Source organism: Phaenicophaeus curvirostris, chromosome 14 (assembly GCF_032191515.1).
Source record: "Phaenicophaeus curvirostris isolate KB17595 chromosome 14, BPBGC_Pcur_1.0, whole genome shotgun sequence".
NCBI lineage: Eukaryota > Metazoa > Chordata > Aves > Cuculiformes > Cuculidae > Phaenicophaeus > Phaenicophaeus curvirostris.
In genome coordinates this window covers 15,875,001-15,890,560 of record NC_091405.1, presented here as the reverse complement: position 1 = coordinate 15,890,560, position 15,560 = coordinate 15,875,001, and positions in this window count along the sequence as shown.

Genomic DNA, 15,560 nt, shown 5'->3' with positions numbered 1-15,560 from the left:
GTCTCATTGAGTTTCATGCATTTAGAGAAATGGGGTAAGCATGTCTTTCAGTGATTTGAGGAACTAGGTCCTAAAATGTTTGAGATAAGCCTTAGTTTATCCCACAAACAAAGCTGGAATTCATCCTCAAGAGATTATATTCTTTATATTGTCTTTTTGACTTTTGGTTCCAAAATAATTGTTTCCTGCCTGCCTTTCTATTTATGTTTGTGCACAGGATGATTTTATTTATTTATTTGTTTCATTTCTCAGCTTTCCTCCCAGGGAACAGTTTGGCATGCTTTGGGCCCTCTGAGCAAACCAGTGTTTTCTATCTACAGGTGTTCACCCAGCAGTAACGTTGTACTATGCTTCATTCCAACCAGAACAAAAAAATGGATTATAGTCACAAAATGTGCCAATGTTCCCAGTCTTGCACCTTCATCAGGGCTGAAATGTTAGTATACTCTGTTAAATCCAAATCAACAATGAAGGAATCATGAGAAGTGCAAATGGAATTGTTTCTTTGCTAAGTGGAGTGCAATGAGGCTTTACTGTTCTGATGAACATCTGTAAATACTCTAGATTCCCCCAATACATTTGTGCTGTGTAGATAGTAATGCTGTTGCTTTATCTCTAACAACACCAAAGTCACTATCATCATGCTGTTTGCTGTAGTCTTATAGATCCCCTCTACTTTTCTTACCTTCCAGGTATTAGATGTGCAATACCCTACAGCAAATACAACTATGGCATGTGTCAATCTCACCCTTTTTCTGCAATTTTAGAGCAGATTTTTACAGCTAAATGCAACATTCCTTCCGTTAAAATGCCGTCCAAGGGGATTTCTGTGTGCAGGGACTACCTCAGAATTGGCTAGGGCTCTTCCAAGTCATACAAGAAGTTGGTGATGAGTTTGACAGTGTCACCCAGATCATTTTATTCAGTATGTGTGATTCAGTTTGTATCTTTCACTTCTACCTGACAGGTGAGGAAGAAAAGTGGTTTTTACTTTTATTAATAACTAACTTCTGTTTCCTGAGACGTTTATCCCACTAGCAGTGGGGATTTACATAGATGTGATAAGCATAGGATCAGATTAGAAGCTGTCATGTAACAGTATGGTTCTTTTATATGGATATTGGCATAAGTTTTGAGTCTGCACGTGAGCCCCAAGCTATGCAAGCCTGTGGGACAAAGTAGTAGAAGAGTAGCTCCTTGGATTTGTGATATCACAAAACCATACCAACCATTTTCTCTTGGACATACTTGGTACTCTAGGAGGGAAGCTCAGACACTGATTTAGACACAAGGCGGGTATGGATTTGTGATATCACCATGACCACAGGCCTTCCTTTGTCAAACCCTAATGCTCTGGTTTGGTTTAAAACAACGATATAATTATTTGGAAGTGGCCAGAGCCCTTTGAGATAACACTGAGATGGTAAGTTTATGCTCGACCAATATAATGATCAGTTGTCAGGTCTGGAGCATGAATGTCCTCAGCTAAGTGAGAATATGGTAGAGGCAACACAGCTCAGAAGATTTAGAGAAAGAATTGCTTCACTGTTTATGGCAGCCCTGCAAATACACAGTTTATATAGTAGACTGACAGAGAGGACAAGGGAGATCGGTTCCTTAATCCAGGATCTCTGAAAGAGGATAGAAAAAACAATCTGAACATGGTTACAATAATTCAAATCCCTGTAAATACTCTGTTGAATGCTGAAAACCATGTAAAATTATTATTGCTCCCAAGGCAGCCTATAAATATTGTTATTGTATTGGCTGAATCCAAACATAAAATATTTTATCCTTGGTTTGTAAAACAGTTGACAGATATAATAGACACCACTAGCCAATTCTTAATCTTGGTTTTAAGGTTTAGATTTGTTCTAGATGTTGGAATTAACCCTGGTTAGAATACATGATATATTTCTATTCTACAAGAGAAATATCCCTTCTTCAGAAGAAATCCCCTTCTTAAATCATCTAGTCTGTGACATCCCCTTAATCCCTTTATTTTTCTCGAATTTAGCATAAGTACTTCCCTTTTTTACACCTCCATCTGTTTGTTCTACTTTACTGCCTTGGTTCCTGTCTATGATGCATTGAGCTCTGCTTTCAGTCATAAGGGCATTAGCTAAAGCAGTAGTTTCCCAGAGTTGGTGCCAGAGAAGTAGACTGAATGTCTTGGGAATGGTGAAAGACGTAAATATACAGAGACACATATTGATCTGTATGCGTGCAAGAGTGGAGACAGATGGACGGGTAGATGGACATGCACACAAATAAATAATACAGCCAGTGAATGTATATACACATCTATCAGAAAAGGCATAGAGTTCTAAAATGGTCTCGCTAATAGTCTAGTTAATGAATACAAATGCAGTGCAAACTCGAGCAAGCTTAATACTTACAATGGTTTGTTCCCAGGCATCTACAGAGTGGTAAGGAGGAGAATTAACATAGGATTATCATATTTTACACATGGACATACTTGCCAATCCTTTTAAGAACACTTTAAGGACAGATCTAGAGTCTAAGTCTTTGGAAGTAAGAATCACTAAACATAGATTGTGAAAACCACTTGCCTGTAATTCTTTTGATTTACTTGCTAAATGACAAAAGTCCATGCTGGCCTCTATATAACGAAATAAGTAATTTTAATTTTTGAATGTGGGAAGATAGCAGTCCATAAGCTACCCTAAATATTTAGCAAACTTTCATTTGTTTAAGCAAGCTGTGTTTGGCACAGAATCACAGAATAACCAGGTTGGAAGAGACCCACCGGATCACCATGAGAAACTATCCACAACTTTAATACTATTAAAAAATCTGTTCAGAAATTGAATGGCAAAAGATATGTGTGTTTCCCTAGTTTCAGGACTTAGCACATTTGTAAAGCACATTCCACAGCCAGTGGATGTTTTATGCAGGTACAATCAAGTATCTCTAAGATCACCTAGTCATGTTACGCAGTTGTCTGACAATGTGGGCTGTGGTTTCATTATCATTAATAACCAATCTATCTGCTATCAAAGCACCCAGGGTGTAAATTTGATCTGGATAAAGAGAAGGCACATGACTATATTTCTTTATATTTGGATTATCTTACAGTATGCAGTTTGCGCTGGCTGTGGTAGGACAAACAATGTGTAATCTGGCATAAAGGCTGCTGATACCTTTTTTTTGAATGAGTTAAAAATAAGATTACAGAGTAAGTTTTTCCCACAATGTGTCTTTGCACCTTGTGAACGCGTCTTTTATTTGGTATTACAGCTGTAACTGTGTTTCTGTGCTTGAAAGTCTACTTTCATATGGGCTACTTATCAGCTCTGTTAAGAAAAACAAACAAACAAACAAAACCAAAAAAAACCCCGAAATTAAAAAAAAAAAACCTGCAAACTATAGCAAAGCAGATTTTACTTTCTGCAACAGGACCAGCCTGAAATTCTGTGGTTTTCCCTGTGTTCATCTTTGAATCTACCTTTAAAAAACATTATTGATAATTTTAAAACATTATTTTGAAAGGTAATGAATATCATTTAAGGTAAGACCAGATGTCCTCTGTTGTGTCCTCCTATCTAACTCTGGCTACCAGTGGATGCTTATCAGTGTAAGAGCAGTGTGTCATCCTTTCCCTGGCATATCTTTCCAACAATCAGTGGTTCACTCTTCACTGAACTATGTGAGATCTGAGAATGCATCAGCAGCATTCAGCACTCTACATGTTTAAACCCATTGAAACATCCTATTAATTATTATGGTACATCTAATGGTGCTGTCATTATCCTCCGATGGATTTTTCCAGATAACCCAGAGACCAGATGTTCATTTGGTCGGTTTCCAAAAGAAATATGCTTCCCTATACATCTTTCATTTGGCATTTAGTGATGATTTCACAGAAATGCACTTGCAATTAAGAATCTTTTGGTTGGTTTTTTTTGGGGGGGTGGTTAACACAACAATGAGCTCAACTGTGTTTACAGTTGAACTGTGTGAAATTGCATCAGGCAATGACTCAGTCTAGGTCACTCTTCAGCTGCTCTGAGTTCTCACCCAAATGTTTGTTAAATCAGTTTTGGTAGCTTTTGATTTATAGAGGCATAATTAAATAAGGAGACTGGAGCAGCAGAAAGTATCTGCTGCTGTTTGGGAAGTCAGCTGTGGAAGCTGGGGGCTGTTGGCTCTGCAGCAGAACAACCTAGTTGGAACAAAGGTCATCCTCTAATGGAAAGAAAAACAAAAATAAAACACTCCCATTCCACCATGAAGAGATACTGAGCTACCAGGGGGAGGGAGACCTCCTGTAATATACTGCTGTGCCTTTTGTGCTGTACAGATCTTTAAGGTTCTCTACTCCTCTTTCCTCCCACAGACAAATTACAAAGTCTGAAGAGCCTGTGACAGGCCTGAGCAATAACGAAACAGGCTACTGCTCAGTCTCTGCCTGTGGTGTGATCCAGAACCCCTTGTTCTCATTAAAAGGGTGCTGGTTTACAACCTCAGCCACAATTGTTGCCAATCACATGCGTTTCCATCATAATTCTTGTCTTTGCTTTCTGTAACTTTGCTTCTTCCAAAATCCCAGTGACTAGTATGCAAAATTTCTCTGTCTTTGAAGCTAAAGACATACTCCTGAGTATTGTCATCAGTTGTAGCTATGGTGTACTGTTCATCATCTTAAGAATAAAATCCCTAGCTAAATTCTCACCTTGTTATTAAGGACCTGAAGTAAAGGAGCTTTTATTTTATTCCTTTTCTTTAATTTATTTTTTTTTTGCTAGTTTTTGCCAGTACCTCTTAATTCAATAAGGCTAGTGGCAGCTTTTAAGCAAGAACAAGTTGTACAATACATGGGTATGTGTCGGCCCACATAAATTTCACTTATTTAAATTAAAAACCCCATAAATGAAAACTGTCCGGATGCACTGGCTATAAATGAAAGGCTGATTCAATATCTGCTGTGGCCATTAATGAGCATTTCTTACATTCCCTAATCATCTCGATGGCCTTATTGAATGAAACGGGTGACTCAAACCTTTTGCAGAATCTCAGTGGTGCTCAAGTACTCACTTTAGTTCTTTGTAAAGTAAATGGCGATTTACTTCTGGCACCTTTTCAAATGGCAGGTCTGTAAATTTGCAGTCTTTTGTTGAATCTTCTACCTATAGGCTTACTTTCTCAGAGCACCAGTTATCTTCACATTGTTAATATTGCAGGAGGTATTAATATCAGAAAAGCCATGCCAAGCCCTTAGTTGGCATGCCCTGTCCAACATGAAGTCAACGTACTTCTTTTAAGAGGGACTTGACTGAAGCGGAAAACAGCTCAGTAGGTTCCTACTATTGCAGCCTGTTTTAAAAACTGATCTGCAAGTTTTTAACTAAAATGTTCATTATCTCTACCTAATAAAAGTTTTATTAGTAAACACCACAGTCTTTAATCTTCCCAAAGTTATTTGGGTAACCCATTTAAACTAAGACTGTGAAATTATTGTGTATCTAGTGAAGAATTATTATTCTGCGGCCCTTTGTACTGCGTGAGTACTATAAGCTTCCTGTTGATGTTTGCAATCTCAGGAAAAAGATGAAGTTTACAATGGAAGTGGAAAGGGAAATGATTAAATAAGCTTTGAAAACTAAACTGCTCTTCTCCCTTCAGACAGATCCGTCTGGGCATGGCTAGAAACACATGGAGCACAATGGCAAGGAAGTCTACTAAACTTAAACTTCTGATGTTCTCATGTTTGGTGCTAGGTACGTGCTAGTGGAACTCATTCACGCTTGTTAAAAAATAAGAATGTTATCTAGTAGTTAACTACATGGTTAACAGCTTGTGGTTTCTAGTATTCTGATTTGGGTTGGTTTTATTCAGTGCACATTTAATCCATACTAATGAAGCAGATTTTTCTGAATATTGTTCCTTTAAGAGGATAGACAGTCAATGTTCTTAAATTGTGAACTTTGACTACATACTTTCAGGATTATCGTCTGTGCTTGTCCTTATTCTTTCATTTTAGGTCATGCTGAAGAAGAAGGTAACTGCTCTTGCAAATGCAAAATAATAACTGTTTGGCTTGGCTTTCCACCATAGTTGTTCTGTTTCTGCATCACCATTTCCTCATGGTTCAAATCTGATGCACAGTCAATGAAGTGCTAACGTGGAAAACTCTCATAGCCCATCTGATATTCTGAAAAGAGTGATCTATAAGAACGGGTTTTCTTATCAACAGTGTTCCCATTTTAGAAGATCAACATGTTTTGTAATGTAATGGACTATATTATATGTGGGTGAGAAGATGTGTTGCACGTGGAAGCCCTAGTCAGGAACTGGGCTTTGTACATACCTGTTGTGCTTCAAGAGGTTGCAGTATAAGCAAAGTATGGGGAGAAGAAAATAAAGGACCACAGGGAGCAACAGTGAGTGAAGGAGAAGGAGCAGAGAAACGGTGTAAAAGAGAATTTTAGGGTGAAAAAACAATGTCAAACCAAAAAAACCAACAGAAAAGGCGAAAAAGAGAACTAGGGAAAGGAGGTGACAGGGAAAAGTAAAGTAAGGTGAAAAATGAAAATAACAGCTGGAACAAACTGCGCACCGCAAATAGAGGAAAATAACATTGGAGAGGAAAGTGTGTTGGCTGGATGTGTCCATGATAGACCTAGAGCATACCTTAAGCGTTTGTATTCTTCTTAAGTGTTCTGTGTAGGTTTCTAATCTGCTTCTCTGTATGCTTTAATTTGTTAAATACATTTCATATTGTTAGATGAAAATGGGATTCTATTTTTACTCGTTTATTTTTTATTTTCCTAATGTTGCAATGTATAGAGAAAAAGTATAGGATGTGTTCAACAGGAACTTGGGATGACTTGTTTCATGTGAATGAGAGTGTTAGGTATTGTGAACTATAAAAACATTTCACTGTTTAACAATAAGAGTTAAATTTATCACTTTTAGCAGTCTTCCAAATTAAACAGCAAAGTTTTGCTCTTCCCTCTGTCAGTATGACATCATTTGGTTTATGCTGGAAAAATTATTTTAGAGGTGTATCTTTAGTTGGAACGTGTTATTCAGTGTGGCAAGAATTCACAAAATGTTCTTAGAAGCTTTCATTTTTGTCTCCGGAAGAGGAAGTCAAACCAAATATTTTTAGACAGATAAGCCATATACTTTAAATGTTTTGCATTTTGGGAGTTTGTTTTGTTTTATTTGTTTGGTTTGGGTTTTTTTTCATGAAAGCACAAAGCACTGATCAAGTACATTAGTGCCAAGGGGAAGATGTATGAAGAAGCAGCCGTACGTCTGTACAGGAGAGTGGTCTACATCCTGTGTTTATTCCAGCAATGAACTTCAGCCTTCTGTCACTCAGCTGTAATTGTTACCTGTTTGTTTTTTCTTTTTAAAAGGAACTGCATGACTAACAAATACAGCCACTTGGTAACTGGACTACATGGATTACGTTGTCATCTTTATTCCTCCTGACAGGACATTTCTGGTCATTTTGTCCAGTTCTGCTGAAACCCCAGTGCCCCTAAATGCTGCCCATTGATGTTGGGATGGCAAAAACCATCCAGCCAGACCCAGCTGCCATGGCACTGCTTTTCCAAGGTAAGTTGCCTTAACAGGGTTAAAGCATAAAACATCAACATGGCAAAGTACTCCTGTAGACAGAGCTTTAGGTGACATCTTAATATCTATAGGAAACAGGCAGATCTGGCTGCATATGTGCAAATTATAATGGACTCTGTGTGTGAGGATGATGCCGTGATGTCTGGTAATTGTAACCAGCAAGGCAGTGAAGTCACTTCTGAAAGTATTGTGTTGCAGCACGGAGTTTCCTGGCGTGATGTCAGGCGGCTTTCATGAACCCCGACTGCTCTGCAGCAGCTATGGTTATTCTTAGAGACACTTCTCATTCCTTAGGAAAAGCTACTGTGAGAGGCTTAGTTGGCTTTCATCTTTAGAAGTGAGCATTTAAATGTTGGACTAATTTGTAGCTCATTCGCAGCTCAGCTGCAGCCCTGCCAGCTGCTCTGGAATCAGTGACAAGCCTTTCTTCCACCTCCAAAGTGCACTTGTAGACAGATCCAGGGCCTAGGAGCACATTGCCCCAGAGGCAACTCAGCTTTTTCACGAGCATGTAGCCGCCTGGGGGAGTTTTCCAGAGCAAGTAGCGTATTAGGCATTTCCCAGCAAAGTTAGACCTTACATGCAAGATTTCTACATGCTGGCTTCACAAGCACTGCTCTGTTGCATTTGGAGGTGGAGAGGAGCTGGTGACCATGAAGTTAGGCTTCACTTCAGTGGGGCCGTGGTGCTTAAAGGTAGAGGTGTGAGTTGCCTAACCAGGCAGCAGAAGTGGATGAGAGTAAAAACCTCTGTCTCCTCAAGGGATGTTGATTCAGAATAGTAGGAGCAATACAGGCTGCCCAGGGAGGTGGTTGAGTCACCTTCCCTGGAGGGGTTTAAGGGATGGGTGGACGAGGTGCTGAGGGACATGGTTTAGTGATTGATGGGAATGGTTGGACTCAATGATCCGGTGGGTCTTTTCCAACCTGGTGATTCTATGATTCTATGAATACACGCCTAGCCAAAACACCTTTTCTCTTGGTGGATGGCCACTCATGGCTCTAGGACAATAATCTCACAGGACTTTGCAGAACAGCTGAATTTGAGAAAGTCTCTCTTGTGTTGTAGCGCAAGGAAAAAATGTTCGTTTTTGTATGGAGAACAGAAAATTAGTTAATGAGACTGGGGTAGGGATTAATAACAACTATACTGGGAGGCATCTGGCTGTGCAGCTTAGTAGTGATTTGGCAGTACAGGTCATGGGGCAACAGTTCCAGGCACAGGCCTTGCTGGGCTATGATACCTTGGTTGACAGAGTGCAAGAAAAAGCAAGCTGTCCATTGCTAACCTGGCAGTGGGATGAGCCAGCACCCTGTCAGTTTTACTTCATTGCAAAAATAAATAAATCTTAGTTTCATAGTCACCCGTTCATAAGGGGCTCCCAATCTGAGGGAATAGAAATGAACTAGCACCTCTGTGTCTCTTGGTGCAATCCATTTAGTATGGACAGTAAACAAAGATATATTTAAGCGAAGGTTTTTTTCTCTTAAATTTACCAAACATTTTTTTGTTTTTATTTCAGTAGATTTCTCCTTGTTTACTCCACTGCTAACTTCAGTCCACTTTATAGGCTCAAAAGATGCTTCTTTTCAATCCTATTCTTCTTTTAAGATCCAAGAAAGTGTGAAGGAGTAAAAACAACCAACCTCTCACTGTTAACATGAGCTGCTGAAGTGATTATATTAGTTCACAATAACTGTCCAGATGCTCTAAGCACTGAGGTCTCACTGCTGGCTGGGAGATTCCCATAGCAAGCATCAGTAACAGATAGTGTGAGAAAAAGAAACATGATCAGGGCTCTTCTTAAAGAGAGTAAAATATACACCCAGCAGGGATGAGAATATCCTAGAAACAAACAGCAGGGAGTCAGAACGAGGAAGAAACAGTGCGGGAAATGGAGCTGCAATTGTGATTTCATCAGATTAGTGGAAAGCAAACAGAGAAGGAAGAAACCAGAAGATTTCTGAGAAAGCAGGAGAGTGCTGTGTAAGATTCACCCTTGACCAGTAAACCCAGTTTTCACGTTAGATCTGAATGAAAGCGTAGAGGAAAGAGAGTGTGAGAGAGTGAAATGTCAGTTCATCATGAAATAGTTGGTTTCTTTCTTATTTGATTTTTCTTTTTTAAACTTTCATCCTTTTTTCAGCTTAAATCAGTTCTTAAACCAAGATTCTGCTCTTTAGAACTGAACATTCAAAAAAAAAATCTTGTTTGCTTACCTGGCCAAATCACCTGTGGTAAAGGTATTGCATTTCTGACCTAGAGCAGCGCATAGGGAAGGATACCCTTTAATGTCTTCTGCAGTTAGGGAAGCAGGCACCTGTTGTTTTTTAAGAAAAAGAAAAAACTGATATTTAAATACAATAAGGTAGGATTAACATAAACTCGAGAAAACATCTTATGTGGCAGTATGAAATATTTCAACAGAAACCTGCAGCATGTAACTCTTCTCCAAGCAGAAGCTGGAGTAGAACTCTCTGCTTCTCATAAATGTGGAATTAGTTCACTTCTTTTCTTTCTTTTATGGCGTTGGCAATTATTTAGTGCACCATAAACCCCATGTCCTAAATTTCTTGATTCATGTCTAAACACTGCTTGTATTAGCTGTACCCTAATTAATCCTTCTGTCCCACAGGTTGAATTTGCCAGGAACGGATGCACCTAATCCACTGCTGCCAAGGCGGTAACCTGTATTTAACACAAATCAGCACTTGCTCTTCCTTTTATAATCGCTGATCCTCCTGTACTTAATAATACACTACTAAGTTAAGGTTATACACAACTGAGGCAGTGCTAACTATCAGGGTGTGTGGTTAGTCTGTAATAACCACATTTTAGGGTGTGTTTCCATTTTACAGGGCAGTCATTTACTTCAAATTACTTTGTCATTTCTTAAAGTCATTGTGTAATTCCTTTATTAAAGGAAAAGAGAAAAATATAATTTGATTTTTAAGGATGTATTAAATAACACTAATTATAATGCTTAGCTCTTAGCACACTTTTTCATCCTCAGTGCTTTATAGCCATTGTGCTAATTAATTTTTACAGCATCCTTGTGGTGAGCAACTAGCTGTACCTGTGCCAGAAATTTAGGAACATTGAGGTGAGGAAGTTGAGTGGTTTGCCCAAGATTACTGTGATTTGCCTGGGAATTGGTTTTAGAGCCAATACTGGTATTTGGTTGTTTCTGACTGCCAAGTCATGCACTCACAAATCTTTCTTTCCCACAAACATATAAATACTCTCAAGAATTATTTCATCTTAAAAACAGATAAGAACAGAGCCTTAAAATGGCACAATTCAGCTCTGTGATCAACAGAATTCCAACTGTGTGAAGGAAGATTTGCTCCTAAACAGCTCCACTTTAAAAGTAAAATTCGTGATCTTTGCAGGCAGCAAAAATTCACATAAATGTCCATCAGTTCTTTTCTTGAAGTTTCATCAACTAACTAGGGGTTGTGAGGCTGTAATCCTTGTTTCTTTTGCCTCCTTTAAGGTCTTTTCAAGCTTCAACCGAAGTACTAGCTCTTTGCCTGTGATTAAATTTCTGAGCCGCCTTTAGTCCCAAGTGCATTCAGTGCAGTAAGAAGAAACACCTTCAGCTGCGGGTTTCTAATGTGTTAGGTATAAAGGAAGAGAAGAAGTTTCCTCGGTCATTTGTAGGTGTACCATCCTTAATGGAGGAAAGAATGTAGAGGTAGTAAACGGAAAGTGAAATAACATAAATAGGAGCAGCTGGATGCTGAGGACTAGTGGAAATAGCAGGCCATCATATTTAGGCAAGCATACAGAGTAGAAAGTCTTTTAAAATTCAGTGTGTCCAGATAACTACTTGAAGAAAAGCTTATTGGAACAATTTTATCAATAGTGTCAATTTTCTTGGAGTGCTTATAATATGGGGATGTAATAATATGTGTACACACACACATATATATATGTAGTGTTAAATTCCATGGTGTAATAAAATATAATGTATCTAAAAACATGATTTTATAAGACTTAGCTTCCATTTATTGAAAAATTCAGTCTGCAAATGTGTCTTAAGCATGCAAGAACTTCACAAATCTAGAAGGCAAGTTAGAACCACTCATAACTTTTAAATGCTTATGTTTGACAGTGTTGTGATTATATTTATTTCCTGAATGTGGACTGGGTATTATTTGAGCCATATTTATCAAAGCTGGATTATTTTCAGCTGCTCGATCTTTCTTGTTTGCCGATCGTGACTTCGGTTCCAGCACTGAGGGCATTCAAATGGAATCCTCCTGTTTCCCCAAATTTTAAAGTAAATCACTCTTAAGCTTCCACTGCAGTTATCTTTGACTTAGGTATTATGTTAACACTGCAAATACTAAATAATCATTTAAAAGTGACTCTTGTAATTTTCCCAAAGACCTAATCCTCCCATGGGATCATGTTGCAACACTTAACTAACAGGCTGTAGTTGGCTTCAGAGGAGATTTGTGCAGGAGCAAGGCTGGAGACAAGCCTTCTTCAGGAGCACAGCCTTAAAAAAACAGGGACTTGATGCTGATAGGGTTGGGGTTTTTTGTCAGGGCTCCATCAGTCATGGTAGTTTGCAAAAATATAAACTTCAAGAACTTTACAGTAAGACAAAATAAAACCCAGAAAACGTCGCTGGCGTTGACTTGCTGAAAGACTGTGCTTTGTGTTTATTTGCCATAAACAAACTTCATACCCTGATGTTGTTTCCTTGAGAGTTCAAACAGAGCCTCACCAGAGGCTACCTTGTTGAAATCTGCTCGACCAACCTTTCTTGAAAACCACTGCTTACTGGTGCTCAGTTTCTGGCCTGTCCTACAAAATTGCAGTCTCTAGTAAAGTTAAAAGGATGATTCATACACCTGGAGAAGAAATTGAATATTCAAGTCACTTGTCAGGCTGGCAGGTTTAAATTATATAACAGGAAGCTTTCTATTCGTATGTAATGTAACTGAATCACCACTTCTTTATTGATAATTCATTATATGTTGCTACTATCGCTCTGCAGCTCTGAAATGCTTTTTGCTATAATGATTTTATACCATACTAGTATAATGGCCTTCTGACTGTGTCAATCAGCACTACTTGCATGTACAATAATATTATTCTGCAATCTGTCTTGGGAGAATGCTTAAAAGCTTTCTCTCATTTTCTCCATTTAACTCATGTATTATCTGAGTTTTTACATTAAATGGCCATACTTAATATCCCATGACATGTCACCTATTTTCTAGGGAGGATACTGATACAGTACTTACCAATTCCAGAACCTGTACTAATCAAATTACACCTGCCCACTTCAGCCAAGAGCAGTTAGTTCAGTGCATCAGCATTTAATCTGCAGGAAGGACTTAGGAGAAGGAACAAAAACAATGTGAACCACAGTTGGCTAAATGTGGGCACGATTGATGCAATTTGTTTTGTAGAGAGGGATTCGAAGATATTGAAGTCAAGCTGAGGTATAGAGGTCACTCTATACACAGATTTATTGCCAGAACTCACCCTGCGCTGGTAGCACATTTATAAAGACAAGGCTTAATCTAGCAAATCTTTGTGCTGCTTCTGGTATGCACTTTGTGGTAGATATTTCTGCTGAATGAGACTTCTTGGCTGCGCAGTTAAATGTGTGCTCAAAAGTAACAAACCTGCTCAGATTTTACAGAGAGTTAAGTCCCAGTGCAGATAACAATCATAGTTTTTGCAATGAAAGACTGCCTGGAAGTCTCAAATAGTTACTTTCAACCCCTTCCACAGTCAGGTTAATATACTGGAAATTTTAAGACCTGAAATGCCAGCTGCTAAACACAAAATCCTACATTGGAACCAGTGCCAAGGCATTTAATCTGTTTGACATAGACATTTTCCCTAAAAATACTGGATACACTTAAATCTTATTTGTTGTTCGATTCAGTCAATGCTACGGTGTAACTAACTTCTGTATTAAAGAATAGAAGACTATTTAGCAAACGGTTCTGAAAATTTAATGTCTCAAGGGTGGCAGGTGTCCACTTACATTTACATTTGTTTATAATATAATCCCATCTACTCTGCATACGGGAACTTCAGGCGAAGTTAATGCAGCAAGCATGCCGTCTCCAAGTACAGGCAGATTTAATTTCTTCAGCCACACAAAAAGAATGGCAAGGTGGAGAAGCAGTGGTTTAATTAGGCCACAGCCTTATTAACTCGTAGGACACTAAATTGTACAGTTCACATTGTCACTCTTTCCTTGGTCTATTTTTAGGTCAGCTCTCCTTGTGAACTGGATATTCCTGCCTGGGCACCTGCAGCTGTAAATGGAGGAGAATTTCAGTTGAAGAGCACATAGGAAGATGCAGGAGAAAATCCTAAATAGTCAGGTAAAGCAAATAAGAATATTTGTGACTTTTGAATGGGAATATGCGTAATAAGGTAAAACTAAATGGCTTTTCTTGCTTTTGCTGACAGAATGGCACCCACTTATGCCTCTCCTAACTCCTGCCTGTGCAAGCACATTGGTAAAAATCATAAAGAATTTCCTGTATAAGTGTACATCTGGCAGGAAAAAAAACACAGGCAAACTGTATAGTTCCATGTTTAAAAGTTGAGAAACTGTCATAGAAACCTCTCATGGTTTGTTTTCTTTGGCCATCGTTTCCTCCGCTGCATTAACCTGCCAGCATTGCTTTTGTAGCCCCTCACAGACACTGAGGAGCTCTCGGAACGTAGAGCTGCCTGGGTGGTATAAGCATTGTCACAGCACAGGTCCTTGCCCTGTCCTAGTCTGGGTTTCTGCTTTTACCTGAACACAAAATTCAGCCTAAGTGACTTTGATTTCCTCCAGTAATAGCAGTTACAATGCTGAACAGAGATAGCACCTTCTGCGTTGCAGTTTCACGGAGTTTTGCAGAGGCAAGCAAGCAGCATTAATCTGGAACCCTGGAACAGGAGTAAATGATTATGCAGCCTCAGAAGGCTGTAGCAGTAGTGAGACCAAAGTATAAAGTTCAGTGAACGTGGGCAGCTTGTCATGATGGATGCCCCAGCTCCATGTGTGGCGTTCAGATCTCCTGCAAGCCACCACTTCTCTTTTGCCCCCAACCTGAATGTAGTAGGACTTGCTGCCACCCTCCTCTCATCACTTCACTCTAATCCTTGCAGCACGTTGTCTCCCAGAAATACAGCAAATGTCTTTTGCTTCTAAAGTACAATAATTATTCATTTTACAGTTTTGTTGTGACCCACAGTATGTGTTTGATTGTGTTGGTATTTGAATAACCAATAACCCAAACAGGAAATAGAGCTTATGTATGGACAAGTTAAATGTGAAAGTGTAAAATAAAAGGATAAGGGATTCCAGGCAGGAAGTTCTTAGGAGAAAAAAATACTGATTTTCTTTGAATGTGTTTAGTTTGTAATTCAGTATAAACAAACAGTTACTATGGCAACGCAGGCATCACATAGAGCAAGGAAGGTACAGTGTACTTAGCAGTTAGTAGAGTGCATTTTAATATTCTAAAAAGACATTTTGCCTGCTAATGTGATGATACATCTTAACTTGGCCTTCAAGGAAAGTTAGAGTTTCCTCCTGCCAAGAGCCAGTTGCATGATTTATTGCTTCTTGATGTTGCACCACTCTTGGTGGTGGCCTCTTCTTAGGAAGCTCTCACTGTGCCTTGGACAGCCAGTAGCTCCTGGGGTCCACCATGGGGAACCCATCCCGTCTGCAGCGTCCCAGGCCTGTAGTCAGAGCTCACCAGAAGGTAGGGAGGAAAATTTACAATCCTGTGACACCCAAGATGCTCAAAGCTCATTATTAGTGTTAATTAATTCTTGCAACAGTCTGATGAGGTAGGTAAGCATTATTACCCCAGGATTTTTTTATTTTTTTTTACTGTTTTTAAGACATGAGGAAGCATGAGTTTATTTAAGTGCTTTTAACATCAAGAAGAAGTGGAATTTGAGTC